The sequence below is a fragment of the Dermacentor andersoni genome, chromosome 3, assembly GCF_023375885.2.
Source record: "Dermacentor andersoni chromosome 3, qqDerAnde1_hic_scaffold, whole genome shotgun sequence".
Taxonomy (NCBI): domain Eukaryota; kingdom Metazoa; phylum Arthropoda; class Arachnida; order Ixodida; family Ixodidae; genus Dermacentor; species Dermacentor andersoni.
The window spans coordinates 186535679-186550067 of NC_092816.1; the positions used below are offsets into that span (position 1 = coordinate 186535679).

The 14389-nt window shown below is 45.6% G+C and overlaps 1 long non-coding RNA gene across 1 annotated transcript; it reads right to left on the reverse strand.

Annotated features, from left to right (window-relative positions):
• Positions 1–1984: 1984 nt before the first annotated feature.
• LOC129382944 (uncharacterized) lies at positions 1985–14134 on the reverse strand. The gene is made up of 3 exons (XR_008610916.2): positions 14104–14134; positions 10197–10241; positions 1985–2331 (listed from the first exon to the last, which is right to left on the reverse strand). It is a non-coding gene; the product is annotated as an uncharacterized lncRNA (long non-coding RNA).
• Positions 14135–14389: the final 255 nt, after the last annotated feature.

The window sequence follows — 14389 nt, forward strand, 5'->3', positions numbered from 1 at the left end:
GATGCGGGCGTTAAGCACTCCCCATACGTGGGCCGAGCCCCGAAGATAGTGCAATGCCAGGCCGAACCGCGATGGAGGTGCAGTTCGCCATTAAGGGGCCCATATACACAGCTTCGCTGGTCATCCTTCTTCGCAAAGTGAATTGGCACTGAGATTTTTTCTGTTAAGAATTCCGGGAAAGCGTGGTTTTTTTTTTTTTTTTTTAGAAACGAATGTGATAGCGCTGCCCTGCAGACGTGCAAGAGCACACTGACGTCATCTCTGTGTGAATAGTTTTTGTTTGCGAGTCACACGGTTTCTTCCGTTCAAAGGAAGTCCTATAAATAGCGTCCGCAAGCAGCTTTCCCTACCGCAAACTACATTTTACGCCCTTTGTCATGTTTTTTACTCTGTTTGCGTTATTTCGTACACCTGGCTGGTGGCGTCTCCTAACTCTGGGTCCCCTATTTCTAAATATTCTCATGGCCTGCTGGCACGTACAATATGACCCAAGATTAAATCAAAAAGATTAATTAAATACCGGTACCAAACCCAATGCCACGAACCCAGTTACGCATTGCCAGTGAACCCATGTCAGCGTAAAAGAGTGGCACGCAGGACGGCACACATGCCACATAGTGGAGGAGTGTGCTGAATTGGGCTGGTTGGTTCATGACAAAGGGGGTAAACACCGTGAAGGGCAGAACGAGAGCAGAGAAGACGCATACAGCGCTGTTTACGTCGTCTCTGCTTGCGTCCTGTCCTTCGTGCGGTTTTTACCCCCTTCGTCATGCCACATAATCCCTGGCGAAAGTGGGGTGCTGTGTTAAGGCTGCATGCTTGTGAACATAGCCTCAACACAGCATCCCGCTGCATTAACCATTCGACAATGTAAGCAGTATAACCCACTTACCCTCTCTTTTTATCTGCCTCTCTATACCCGTGTCTGAGGGAAAACGGTTAGACACATAGATATAGGTACACAGTTAGTCCCTGCGAACTGCTGAAGTACCACGACAACGGTAACCGCATTAAAATAAGCAGCGCAACCAAGTACGTAACCATCTTCCAACACAACCGAACACGAATTTGCCACCTTCGATTGTGCCGCGAGCACTTCTGAAACGTTGCCTGTCCGGCAACCTCGGTGGCTTGGAAAACAAAGGCGTAAAGCTCGGCAAGGGCAGCCGTCCTCTTCTCTCGCTGCAGTCACCCCCTGTGGTGGCTCCGGGAGTGGACGCAGGCGACGGAATAACACCGTGGCAGCGACTTTTCATACAGGTGCTTGCGCCGCTGGTGACAACGCAAGCATATGGCGAATTGGCTTGTAAGACCGTGTACAGCCACCTAACCTGCCACTGCAGTTGTGCTGGTTTAAGTGCTCTGCTTTCTACGGAATTACGTAACACAACAACTGCCACCTAAATATCCTCACTAGAAGAAACATACGCATTCATGCCCGGTATCATCGCTTTAAGAAATCAAATAGCTCTATAGAAGCGTTCGGCTGCTCGCTTGCATTGAGACTCGTCATCCATGCGCAACTTCTTTTGGTGTGTTTATGGTAGCACAAATACACAACGCAATGACTTACCAGTCCGCTGTCTTAAAGGGGTACCAAAGAATAAAGATACTGACTATATTAGTATATTGTCCTTCTGCAGTACCAGAGGGCGCAATCTCGCCACGACAAAACGCTTGATATGTGATAAAACACGCAATGACGAAATATGGGTGGCAACGCTGTTTGTAGTTTCTTTCATCATTCACTTTGACTTCGTAGATTCTGACCGCGTTTGCTCGGGCCTAGGTAGGTTTTTATGGATAAAGATGAACAATCCTGTACTGAAAAAAGACCCAAGAACTTAACTTACCAAGTTCAAAAACTATTTACTGGTACACAGCGTCCAAATGTAAAGTCTGTGACGTCACACTGATATACCGGTAATGAGCAGTCACGTTTCAGCGTTAAATTCGAAATATTGATTTTTGACATTCAGTTTATTTCACAATGTACAACCTATTGCCACGAAATTACTATATCACGGAATTCTTTTGTATGCCTTTAAAACCGATGCTAAATATTGAAAGGGTTGCTTAAGAAACATGCATGTATGTGACTGGGACCACATTCTCGAGTTACATCTAGGCAATTCGTGTGTTATTGCACAAAAAATTACATGCCTATATTACAGCGCTTATTCAAGTGGTGTCATATTCTTGCTCAGTGCTATTGAAAGGGTTCGTCGCTCTGGTGCGGTTGGTGACCCGTTGAGCGAAGTGCCTCATCTTCGACCTACGTGTCCGCTTCCTTGCTCTGGTCGGGAGTTCCGTGGACTCTGTGGTGAAGTCCTTTAAAAAAACATGAACAATGAAGAAACATATTTGCTGAACACGTTGATCCATTGATATATTGGCGCGCGCGGCACTGTCCGCGACAGCACCATATATAAACGCACATATGTTTGAAACCCTGCCATTCTACAACAAACTCAGCCGACTCGGTGTTGGTCAAGCGGCTTTCTCGGTTAATGCAAGGTTCACGCCGCTCGCGGTGCAAGCTATTGCATTGTCGTCTCTCAACGAGTAAGCGTGGTCTTCTAGAGCAAGAAAGGGAAAAGACTTGACAGAAGGTCACATTTTTCATGACGTCTGCTTTAATAAAAAGGCACAGCTGATGTGAACAACTGCCTGAAAGAGCATCGTTGCATCTAATTTATAAAACGGTTCCTTAATATGCCACTAGTATGCGGAGAACGCACACTCATTAAAGCAATATTAAACACGTTCTGCTTGTTTTGATAAGATAGAGATAAGTCATAAGGGAAAGGCAGGGAGGTGTTTTGATAAAGAATGCTTGATAAGTAAGTCACAATCTAATTTTGTAATGAAAGTAAGCCAGGTCCAATGTTGCAGTATAAAATACTTGGAATAATTTTCAACTGAAGGAAGGATTTCGGGGTTCTGAACTTCATGTTATTTTCAATAATAGTAAACTACGAAGGCATCAAGCGTAAAGGTGCATTTACAGGTTATTCAGAAGCTAGGCAACGATACGTCCAACAAGAGAGTTGCCGAAATCGATTCTTGCTCGACCAGTCAAATATCGTCTTATATTGTTGTGAATAAACTTGCTTCCTTAACATCACTAATGAATAAATTTTTATTCTTAGCTGGCCTAATACCCTTCAGGTGATCAAAACGACTTTTATTTTTCAGTTATTGATCACTTAAAAACCTTACCGAAACCATTGTTCAGTGCGCCATGGCATTTAGCGCTTACCAGCGCAACAATTTTATACGGGTAAGTAACAGGGGCGGAATTTTAGAGGTTGGATTGCGCAACATTCTGACGAGACACACAGAAAAGAAACACACACAGTCTTCAACCTTGGCAAAGGGCGGAATTTACAGTTTTCCGTTTGTAAGTGCTCTTTTCCCTTGGCCAGAAGACTTATTTAATAATATGCCGCGTGCTATTTGGCCCTAGAAAAACCTTCCTGAACCTTCCTAGAAAACCTTCCCGTCTCTTTGTCTATGTCTGCCTCTTGAATTTTTCTACTCTTACGTTTGCTGGCTTTCTCCTAGTATAGTCGAAAGCTTTCAATTGGTTGCACTTATGTTCGACTCGTCCGTCAAAGGAATTTTGATAATATATGATAACTGAAATGGAGAGAGAGAGAGATAACACTTTATTACGGCCTTGATGGAGTTCAGGGGTGGCGGCGGTTTGGAGACTAACCCCCAATCCCCCCCTTCCTCAGGCGGTGGCCAGTCCTTGCTTTCTGGCGGCGTCTTCGGCCATCCGGACGGCCCAGAGCTGCTCCTCTGGGTCTAAGCTGAGCAGCAATGTCTCCCACTGCTCGGCCGTAGTTATGATGCGTGTGTTAGTGCGGGACGGGTTTGTGGGTGAGGCTTTGGGGCACTGCCAGATAATGTGATCGAGGTCAGCGCGGGCATCGCACGCTGTGCAGAGTGGGGAGTATGCATCGGTGTAAATGCGGTTGTAAAGCACGGGGTTCGGAAAAGCTCGCGTCTCAAGGAGTCACCAAGTGGTGGATTGAGATTTATTCAGTGTTTTGTGTGCTGGGGGGTAGCGTAACCGCCCTCTGCGGTAGTGCAGGAGAATTTCTCTGAACGTGACCATTCGGTACCGCGCGTGACAGCGATACAGAACAGAGGGCTGGTCGGGATCGGAAGACGAAGGAGGATGATGCGCCCGGTGTACGAGAGCTCGAGCGGCATCGTGGGCGGCTTCGTTTCCAGCCAAATCCGAGTGACCAGGGGCCAAGATGATCTGGACGCGGCGTTGACTTGAGGGAGGAGTGCCAGAGAGTATCTTCTGCGCTTGGGGCGCTATCAGTCCTCTTGTGTAGTTACGAATAGCTGTTTTTGAATCGCTGATGATGCAGTGGGCATTAGTAGCCGCGTAGGCCAAAGCGATGGCCGTTTGTTCTCCTATTTCAGGTTGCGTGGTGACTATTGATGCGGCCGCGGCGAGGCGGTACTGCGAGCCTGCGACTTCGACGACCGCCATGGCGTTTTGGTTGGGGTATTCCGCTGCATCCACGTGGGCTACGTCAGCGGCTTGGTCGTAGCGCTTTTGTAGTTGTTTAGCTATTTCTGCACGTCGCTCCGGATGGTATTCAGGGTGCATATTGCGAGGTATGGGCGGGATAACTAGCTGAGCACGACTGTTTGGAGGGATGGGTACTTTTGGTGTGAACTGGGTGGTGCAGGTTATGCCTAGGGTGCATAGAATGTGCCTGCCCGAGGTGGAATTGGCGAGTCGTTCGTATTGGCTAATACGCTGTGCTTCAATGAGCTCGTCTATGGTGGTGTAAATGCCGAGTGCGTCCAGTTTCTCGTTAGAGGTAGAAATGGGAAGATGTAGGGCTTGTTTATAGGCCATCTTGATCATGGTATTGAGTTTGAGCTTGTCAGTTGCATTGAGACTAAGGAACGGGGCGACATAGGGGATCCTGCTCAGGGCGTAGGTGGTTACCAGGCGTATAATGTTGTTTTCTTTCAGGCCGTGATCTCGATTTCCGATGCGTGCAATGAGGCGAGTGGTTTGGTGGACATGATTATCTAATTGCTTGAGTATATCCGTGTTTCTGCCGTTTTGTTGGATGCGTAAGCCAAGCATACGAATGCTAGGTACAGTAGGTATGCGTTGCTGGTGCACGTGGAGTTCTATCTCGGGTGGGTGAGGGTCTGGACGTCGACCTCCCCAAATAGGCTTGTACAAAAGGAGCTCCGATTTCAGTGGGGAGCACGCCAGGTCCGCGCGGTTCTACGTATTCAACGACCTCGTTGATAACTTGCTGCAGCGTGTCTTGGATGTCCCCGTCGCTGCCCCCGGTGACCCGTAAGGTGATATCGTCTGCGTAGAGGCTATGCTTGAGGTTGGGGATGCTAACTAATGCAGGCGGTAGTCCGAGCAAGGCCACGTTAAACAGAAAAGGGGACAGAACCGATCCTTGTGGCGTGCCTTTGCTGCCGTAGGGAATAATTGGCGACTGGAAACATCCGATGGTAATGGTGGCCGTGCGACCTGTGAGAAAATTCTTCACGTAGTTATATATGTTCGATGTCCAACCTGGAACTGAAACGGAAGCTCATTAATTTTTGAAGCGAGATCAGGATGCCTTAGAACGCGAGATATAAAAGGGAAGAAGAAGCATGTGCTTGCTGCCTTGAAGCTAGGGAAACGATGGAGCATGTTTTATTATAATGTGAAGACATCTGCCCAGTGGTCGATTTAGGCACACTGGCCTTCTTGAAGCCCTTGGGTTCAGAGAGAGTAGGGTAAAAGTAAACATGTCCGCAATTGAGATTATTAAGAGGCGATTGGAAGATTCGTGGAAGAAAAGTAGGGAAACGACAAAAAATGGAGACGTACAAAAGCAAAGTTAGCAATAGGGGGTCAGAAAATTTGGTTTTGGGAGTTCATAGTGTTTTTTTCTTGTTTAACTTAGGTATCACATTAGGCTGTACAATTAGGCAGTACAGCTTGGTGGCCCAAGCCACCGCCTCGTTCCAAAGTGGACGCTCATAATATCCATCCATTCATCCAGGATGAAGAAGTTGATCATCATCATCATCATCATCATCATCATCTTTTATTTCCATTGCAGGTCGAACGCCTCTCCCTGCGATCTCCAATTAGCTCTGTCTTGCGCCAACGAATTCTAACAAGCACCCGCGAATTTCCTAATTTCATTGCTCCACCTAGACTTCTGCCGTCCTCGACTGTGTTTCCCTACTCTTGGTATCCATTCTGTAACCCAAATGGTCCAACGGTTGTCTAACCTATGCAGTACATGACCTGCCCAGCTTCATTTTTTTCTCCTAATGTCCATTAGAATATCGGCTATGCCAGTTGGCTCTCTTATCCAAACCGCTCTCTTTCTGTCTCTTCGTTCCATTGCTCTTTGCGCAGTCCTTAACTTGTTCTCAAGCTTCTTTGTGCTCAGGGCGTTGTCATTCTCCAAGTCTCTGCCCCATGTGTCAGCACCGGCAGAGTGCACTGATTGTACCGCTTTTTAATGATAATGATAAGCTTCCAGTCCGGATCTGACAATGTCTGCCGTATGTGATCCAACACATTTTTATTCTCGTATGAATTTCCTTCTCATGGTCAGATTTTCCTGTGATTAATTGACCTAGGTAAACGTACTCCTTCACCGCCTCTATAGGCTGACTGACGATCCTGAATTCTTGTTTTCTTGCTCGGCTAGTCATTATCGTGTTTATCTTATGCATATTTATCTTCAACCCCAATCTTACGCTCTCTCTGTTAAGGTCCTCTGTCATTTGTTACAATTCGTTTGCATTGTTGCTGACTAAAACAATGTCATCGGCAAATCGAAGGTTGCTGAGATATTCGCCGTCGATCCTTACTCCTGAGCCTTCCCAGTTTAATAGCTTGAATACTTCTTCCAAGCAGGTAGTGAATAGCATTGAAGAGATTGTGTCTCCTTGTCTGACCCCTTTCTTTATAGGTACCTTCCTACTTTTTTAGTGTAGAATTAATGTGGCTGTGGAATCTCTCTATATATTTTCCAAGGTATTTATGTAAGCGGTCTGTACTCTTTGATCACTTGATGCCTCTATGACTGCTGGTATCCCTACTGAATCAAATACATTTTCCTTATCCATGAAGGCCATATAGATAGATTTATTGTACTGTGCGGATTTCTCAATTACTTGATTAATGGCATGGATGTGATCCATTGTAGAGTATCCCTTTCTGAAGCCAGCCTGTTCCCTTGGTTGACTAAAGTCCAGTATTGCTGTTATTCTATTCGAGATTATTTTGGCGAAAATTCTGTATAATACTTGGAGTAAGCTAATCGGCCTCTAATTTTTCACTTCTTTAACGTCTCGCATTTTGTGGATTGTTATAATGTTTGCATTCTTCCAGTTTTCTGCGACCCTTGCAGTCGTTAGACAATTCATATATAGAGCTGCTAGTTTCCCAAGCATTATGTCTCCTCCATCTTTGATTAAATCTACTGTTTTTCCATCTTCTCCTGCCGATGTTCCCCATTTCATTTCTTGCAAGGCCCTTCTCACCTCATCGTCAGTTATAGGAGGAGTCTCTGCAACCTGCTCACACATTGAGAAAAAAAATTTCGCAGCGAGCTGGCTTTCTTTCTAGAGGCCACTTTGAATTGTGGGGAAAGCATCCTGATCACGACGACACAGCAACGGCCAATGCGAGCGGACACAGCAAACCCCGGTTTGCCAGGTCACAACGGCTGTCGACGTGCAAACGTGTCATGGATATAACAACATATATACAGCCATGAATGAACGAGTTTGTTTGCATTTTAGGTTTTAACATGTATGCTGAGCTGAAACGAATTACTTCATTGTTGTGATGGAATGGATGCGTCCTGCCTAGTTTTCTTTTTACATTTCTTTCGTACTCCTCGAACTATCGTGAAGGCTTCCGATTGATTTTCCCATCTTCGATATATAATCCGTAGTAAATTACGAAATTGAAAAGGATGTCCCTGATTGAGTCAATGATCGTATCTTACTGCTCTTCATACCTATATGCGCTTCTTCGGACTAAAACACACTAGCATGCTAATGAATTGTAGCTTTTCGGCTGGGTTCAGATCCATTCCTATTGAATGGGAGAAGTAAATAGTATGTATGTGTGTATATGTATGTATGTATGTATGTATGTATGTATGTATGTATGTATGTATGTATGTATGTATGTATGTATGTATGTATGTATGTATGTATGTATGTATGTATGTATGTGTGTGTGTATGTATGTATGTATGTATGTATGTATGTATGTATGTATGTATGTATGTATGTATGTATGTATGTATGTATGTATGTATGTATGTATGTCTGTATGTATGTATGTATGTATGTATGTCTGTATGTACGTGCTATTACAGAATTTCGGTAGCTGAGCTCCGAAGAACAGTCGTACGTCACATACATGCTTTCGATTCTTCGTGTCAGCAAGGAACCCTTTGGAACAAAGTTGAATAACCATGACAAAAAGTCAGTCGTAGTTGCCTGGTTCATTATCGTATTTTCAATTTCAGCACCTTTCAATATGACTTCGTCCGACAGTGATTTTTAAATTGAATGGCTTGCTATCTTCTTATTCTATTTCTGGAACAGCGATGCGTCTATTAACGCAAATCGTGCCATATTCCAGGTTGATGTTGTGACGCAAACAAGATCCCAAGGACATTCCTCTTCAAGAAGTGACGCCCATCTTGCAGTTGCCCAGAAGCATACCGCTCCAGAAGCATACATTCCAACACTCCAGAAGCATACCGCGTTTTGGTCTTGCGAACGCACAGCTTCTCTGCAGATGCACTAGGTAAAATGGGAACTCACGTAGGACACACTAAAACACTCCCATCAGTGGACAGACCTGTCCATCTATCTACTGCCGTCTATCTGCTTAGGCTTCCTACGCGTCGGTCATTGCTTTTGCGGTTGTAAGATATCAACAGTAACAACTATTACACGGAGTTCTTTCCAGCGAGTTGTACGTTAGAACGAGCTACCCAGGTGTGTCTGTCAACTGCCACTCCCGGGTTTAATTGGGGGCCCTCTAGTATTTTCCGTACCGCATTTTAGTTGCGACCACCCATATTTAAGTTTACTCTACTGACTCTTTAGAATGGTTGGCACTTGTTTTTTGCTTACTCAGTCATTTTGGGCTTTAAAGATAGGTCTGTTGCACTTTCGAAACAGCGAAAAAAGAATGATGCAGTTTCGCCCGAAAGGCGAAGCATCGAATGTGATAGCAAATTAGCAGACAACTTGTAGACATTCCATCGCTAACTAAAGTAACAAGCACGGTGTCACGAGCGCACAGGTAAATATAGCCACACTTCACTCGTTGATTGCGGAAGCTCGCTGCCCAAACGCTGCAGTCAGGAAACGCGGCAGCAGAAGCGAGCAAATTGACTTTATGCTGCCTTCAACGCGAGCTGAGCGTTGAAAGCACAGTGCATACGAAGTCACCAGCACTCGGCTAACTTAGTATACATCGCAGATCGCTTTGAAGCTAGGGCGCCGGCGTGGTCACGCCGTACGCAGCCGCCGCCGATGTAGAAGGCACCCCCCCCCCCCCGTACCTCCCCTGCCTCCGGTGCCTTGCGCGCGACGGAAGACGGCGCGCCTCTTCCCTGCTTTCCTCCCTTGCGCGTGTGAGATTGAGCCGCGATCGTTAGCTGACCCTCGGAAGTTTCACTCGCACATACAGCATACGGTGTGCGGCGGCGATGTTATCGCCCTTGGGCTTTATACGGAACATCACTGCGGTAGCGACGGCTACGACAGAAATGCGCCTGGATTGTCCATGTCATTCCCGTCGCAATAATAATAATTGCTTCGCTGAATTACATGGCTTTCTGATTTCATAAATCGTAGGGTATGAAACAAAGCAGAATGGCTCACTGAACGAAATTTAGGACGAGGGTTTTTTACCGAAATTGTATCACGGGACATTAATAGGTTAGCCTTAAATAAGGTATATTTTCTAATATTGTTTACAAATCCTATGTCGGTTGAACACGATTGCTTGTGCGGATGCTTTTCCGCTCTTTCCTGCTAATGTTCAGATTGCAGCCCATCACTCATCAAGATTCCTCGGGCCACAGCGAATAATTCTAACACAAGCGTTATACTAAACCGGTAAATGAAAACGACGCAGAACTCACCTGAGCGTCGTCGGTGGTGCTCTCGATGATATCTGCTCGTGCTCGCTATAATGCAAAGAAAATGATGTAATACAAAAATAGTAAATGCATGTCAGTGCGCAAAGCTTGGAAGCGTCAGCAAAAGTGTTCCAGACTACCACTTCAATTACAAAAGATGTCTCCTCGCCGTCAAACAAGTACCGTGCACCAAGTTAAGTGCAATGCTCGAAGCCTTCACCGTCCACCGCAATGAGGCAAAGGTAACACTGCATGACATCAATAATGCCAAGCGGACACATGATTTGACCTCGAACTAATGAGAGACAAGCCCCGATTTATAACTTATATTGAAAAAATTGCAGCACAACTCATTTCACAATGATTGCAGATCCTAATGCAATCAGTATTCGATCAATGTAGTGACACTGTATTTCTGAAGTAACGGGTATTTAACATCTGTAGTGGTTATTCTTAGGCTTCCGTTGCTTCAGCTATGTGTAACTTATATCGGTATTGTCTCACTTTGTTAAGAGGCATCCAAATCAGCGGCAATACGCACGAGACATGCTCCAGGTGGCAAAAAGCACGACGTGAACATAGGCAGGCGGCATCTATTTCTTGTCGCCGAACGAATAGGTGTTTCAGCTATTCTTCACGGCAGGCGCCTTGTCTCCCATTGTGGAGACCAGTGAGGAGTAGCCGATTCATTCGCATGAGCAAACGCTGCACCCTGGACATATAGCCCCTTTCTCAGAATCGCTCATCACAGCCGTAGTAATTAGCAAGAAGGAATGACATCGACGGCTGGCAAAGGTGGTAGGAAGACGACAGCAGGACGACAGTGGTACGATGATCAATGTATGACGACACGGCGGCGTGACGATGGATACATGACGAGAGTCGGATGTCGAAGTTAGAATGACGACGATGGAATGACCGTGACCGAATCACAACGACGGTATTAACACCAATGCATGATGACGATGCAATGACCACGATGGCATGACAATGGTATGAGCACCACGGGATGATAACGAGTGCACGACGATGATAGCGTGACGACGATGGTATGACGACAACTGGATAACAAAACTTGATTGACAGCGATGGCACGACCCCGATGACGTGACAACATCAGATTACAACGAATTCAGGATGGCAGTTTTTGACAATGACGCAGTGAAGACGATGGCCTGAAAATGGTGGCATAATCACAACTGAACGACAGCATAATTAGGATAGAATGACAAAGAAGGATTGACGTCGATGAAGCGACGAAGGTGGTATGACGACCACGGAACGACGGCCATGGGATTAGTTTACTGAAGTGATGACGATGATGAAGCGACAGCGTGACGACGATTGCGTCACGAAAATAGCATGACACCGACTGCGTGACGACGACGGCATGACGGCAGTCGGATAAAAGAAGTTAGCATGCCGCCGATGGATATACCAGGACCGCATCGCGACGTGGTATGATAATGGATATATGACGATGACACGGTGACAACGATGGCATGACAACAGTATGAGGACAATTCGATGACGAATGTATGAAGAGAATTGCGTGCAGACGACTGTGTCACGAAGGCTGTGAACCAGGATGGCGTGACGACGATGGCATAAAGAGAGTCCGATTACGAAGCTGGACAGACGACGCTGAAACGATCACGACGGCAGTGGAACAGCGAACACTTGACGACTGTATCACGACGATAGCGTGACGATGACCGCATGACGAGAGTCGGACGACAATGCTAGAATGACGACGATGCGACGACCACAACGGCATCACGACCACTTACCTACTGGCCCAAGCTCGTGGACAACTTGGTGGGTCGGCATAAAAGGCTCGATACACAGATAGATAGATAGATAGATAGATAGATAGATAGATAGATAGATAGATAGATAGATAGATAGATAGATAGATAGATAGATAGATAGATAGATAGATAGATAGATAGATAGATAGATAGATAGATAGATAGATAGATAGATAGATAGATAGATAGATAGATATAGATAGATAGTGCTCAAAATGACCTAAGTGGGAAAAAATGCTTGAGTGTCTTGCCGAGCCCTGAGGAATGATCTCGGCGCTTCCCTACCGTGCTGCTGCTGCTGCAGAAGTTTCAACGCAGGCAACAAATATGTACACTCCCCTAAACAACCGTCATTGCGCAAGTATATCGGGAGAAAATGTGCAGAGAGGTTGGAAAAGCACTCCACAAAGTGTGCGCGGATTAAAACCTACAGCCACTTGTTGGGCCGATATTTTAAGCAACGCTTCCTTTAGATCTCTATCATATTTCCTTGGTAGTTGCAAATATCGAGCGCAGCGCACACACCTGAAGGCTCACATGTTTAAATCTCGTGTCTGGCGTGTCTGGATCATAGCGCCATGCAAAGCACACAACGCATACAAAAAAAAAAAAACAGTGGTTTTCCCCCTTTCCCAGGAATTGGTCATAACACGAAAGCAAAACATTTCTTGGAAACACTGCATTGCACGCACCAGTCTAGGTACCCTTTATATTGTAATAGCATCCTTATTCTCAGGCGCAATGCAGCGGGGCCATGAACAGACTTAAAAAATGGCAAGAAGTGAGACGCCTCTTTCCATAATTTGGCAGCGCAGCAGAAAACGGTTCGGTTAATGTGTGGTCATGTGGCCTATGCGAAATAGACCTCAAAGATGTAGGCACCTAAAGGTTCCAATATCCTACACCCACAAATGATTCGTAGTAGTAAGCTTAGACCTAGATGAAAGAGCACAAAAAAGAACGCATGACAGGCACACTTTGCACGCACAACTCAGTTTAAGGCACATAATCAGGCACTGACTGTCGGCAGAATCAAGAAAAAGGATAGAACTTAAAGCACTTCCCAGACATATTATGCGACTACAAGTTATAAATTTTCTTCGCATTAAAGTGCAGGCTCATGTCAAAATGGGAGATACGAACCACAATATGAATTAGGGTGGATCTCCGAAGAGACAGCAAACTTTCCTTTATCTTACTCTGCCTGCATGACTGACGTGACCATGGCTAGCCAGTGAGGAAGAAGTGTCGGTAAAATTTCATTCATGCGAGAAACTTTCAGCTACTGCAGACACTAGCGCCAGATCAATTTTGTAGGAAGCTCCACTACAGCAGTAAGCTTCAACGCCATCTATAGCCTGCTTAACGCAGCTTGAACCTTCGGGACATAAGTTTCACCACGATATATCGGCAAGTAAAAAAAAAAGAACTATTTCATGGGTTTCAAGTGCCCAAACCTCAATATGATTAAGTGGGAAGCTGTAATGGGGTTCACCGGATTAATTTCGATGACCTGAAGTTTTTTTAACCTGCACGCATATACACGGTAGAAGGGTGCACCTTTTCTGCATTTCGCCCCGATCGAAATGAGGCCCCCGTGGCCAAGATTCGATCCCGCGTCCTAAGACTTAGAAGCGCAATGTTAATGCCACTACGCCACCACGGCGGGTATAAGGCAAGTCATGGCTCTTGAATGTCTGGGTCTTTGGTCCCGTTGTCTCTAGAACACATTTTGCCTTTAGGAAAAGGGATGGTTTTAGTGCAACTGAATAAACTTTTGATCGCCCCACAGCGGTGGCTTAGTGACTATGGTGTTGCACTGCTAAGGACGAAGTCGCAAGATCGAATCCCGGCCGCAGTGGCCACATTTAGATCGGGGCGAAATGCAAAAACGCCCGTGTCCCGTGCATTGGGGACTCCTCATAGATCCCGCGGTGGTCAAAATTAAAGCGGATTCCATACCAAAACATGGTTGTGGCACGTAAAACTACTGAATGCAATTGGAACTTTTGATCGCACCTAAACGTTGCGCAAGTGACTGAATACACAGTATAATAGGTATCTCTGTAAAAACGGTGAGGAAGGCTGTATAGACTCACCGATTCGGGCTCGGGCTCGACAGTTACGCTGAAACGTTGAGAATAAAACAGCGAGTGCAAGAACATTTCTGACAATGGCCGCTGTACTTTTAAAACGCACCGATGCTCATCAAACGAAATAGTGTAGATGATTGCACTTGGTACGGCCAATGTGCTTAACATGTGTATAAGTGTATGCAATATACAGGTTAATAAAGTTGTTATGTCTGCATATAATAACTGCACGCCTGCCTGCAAATAATCGGCCAATATGGCCGAAAAGCCACAACCAATTTTCTGAAGCCAC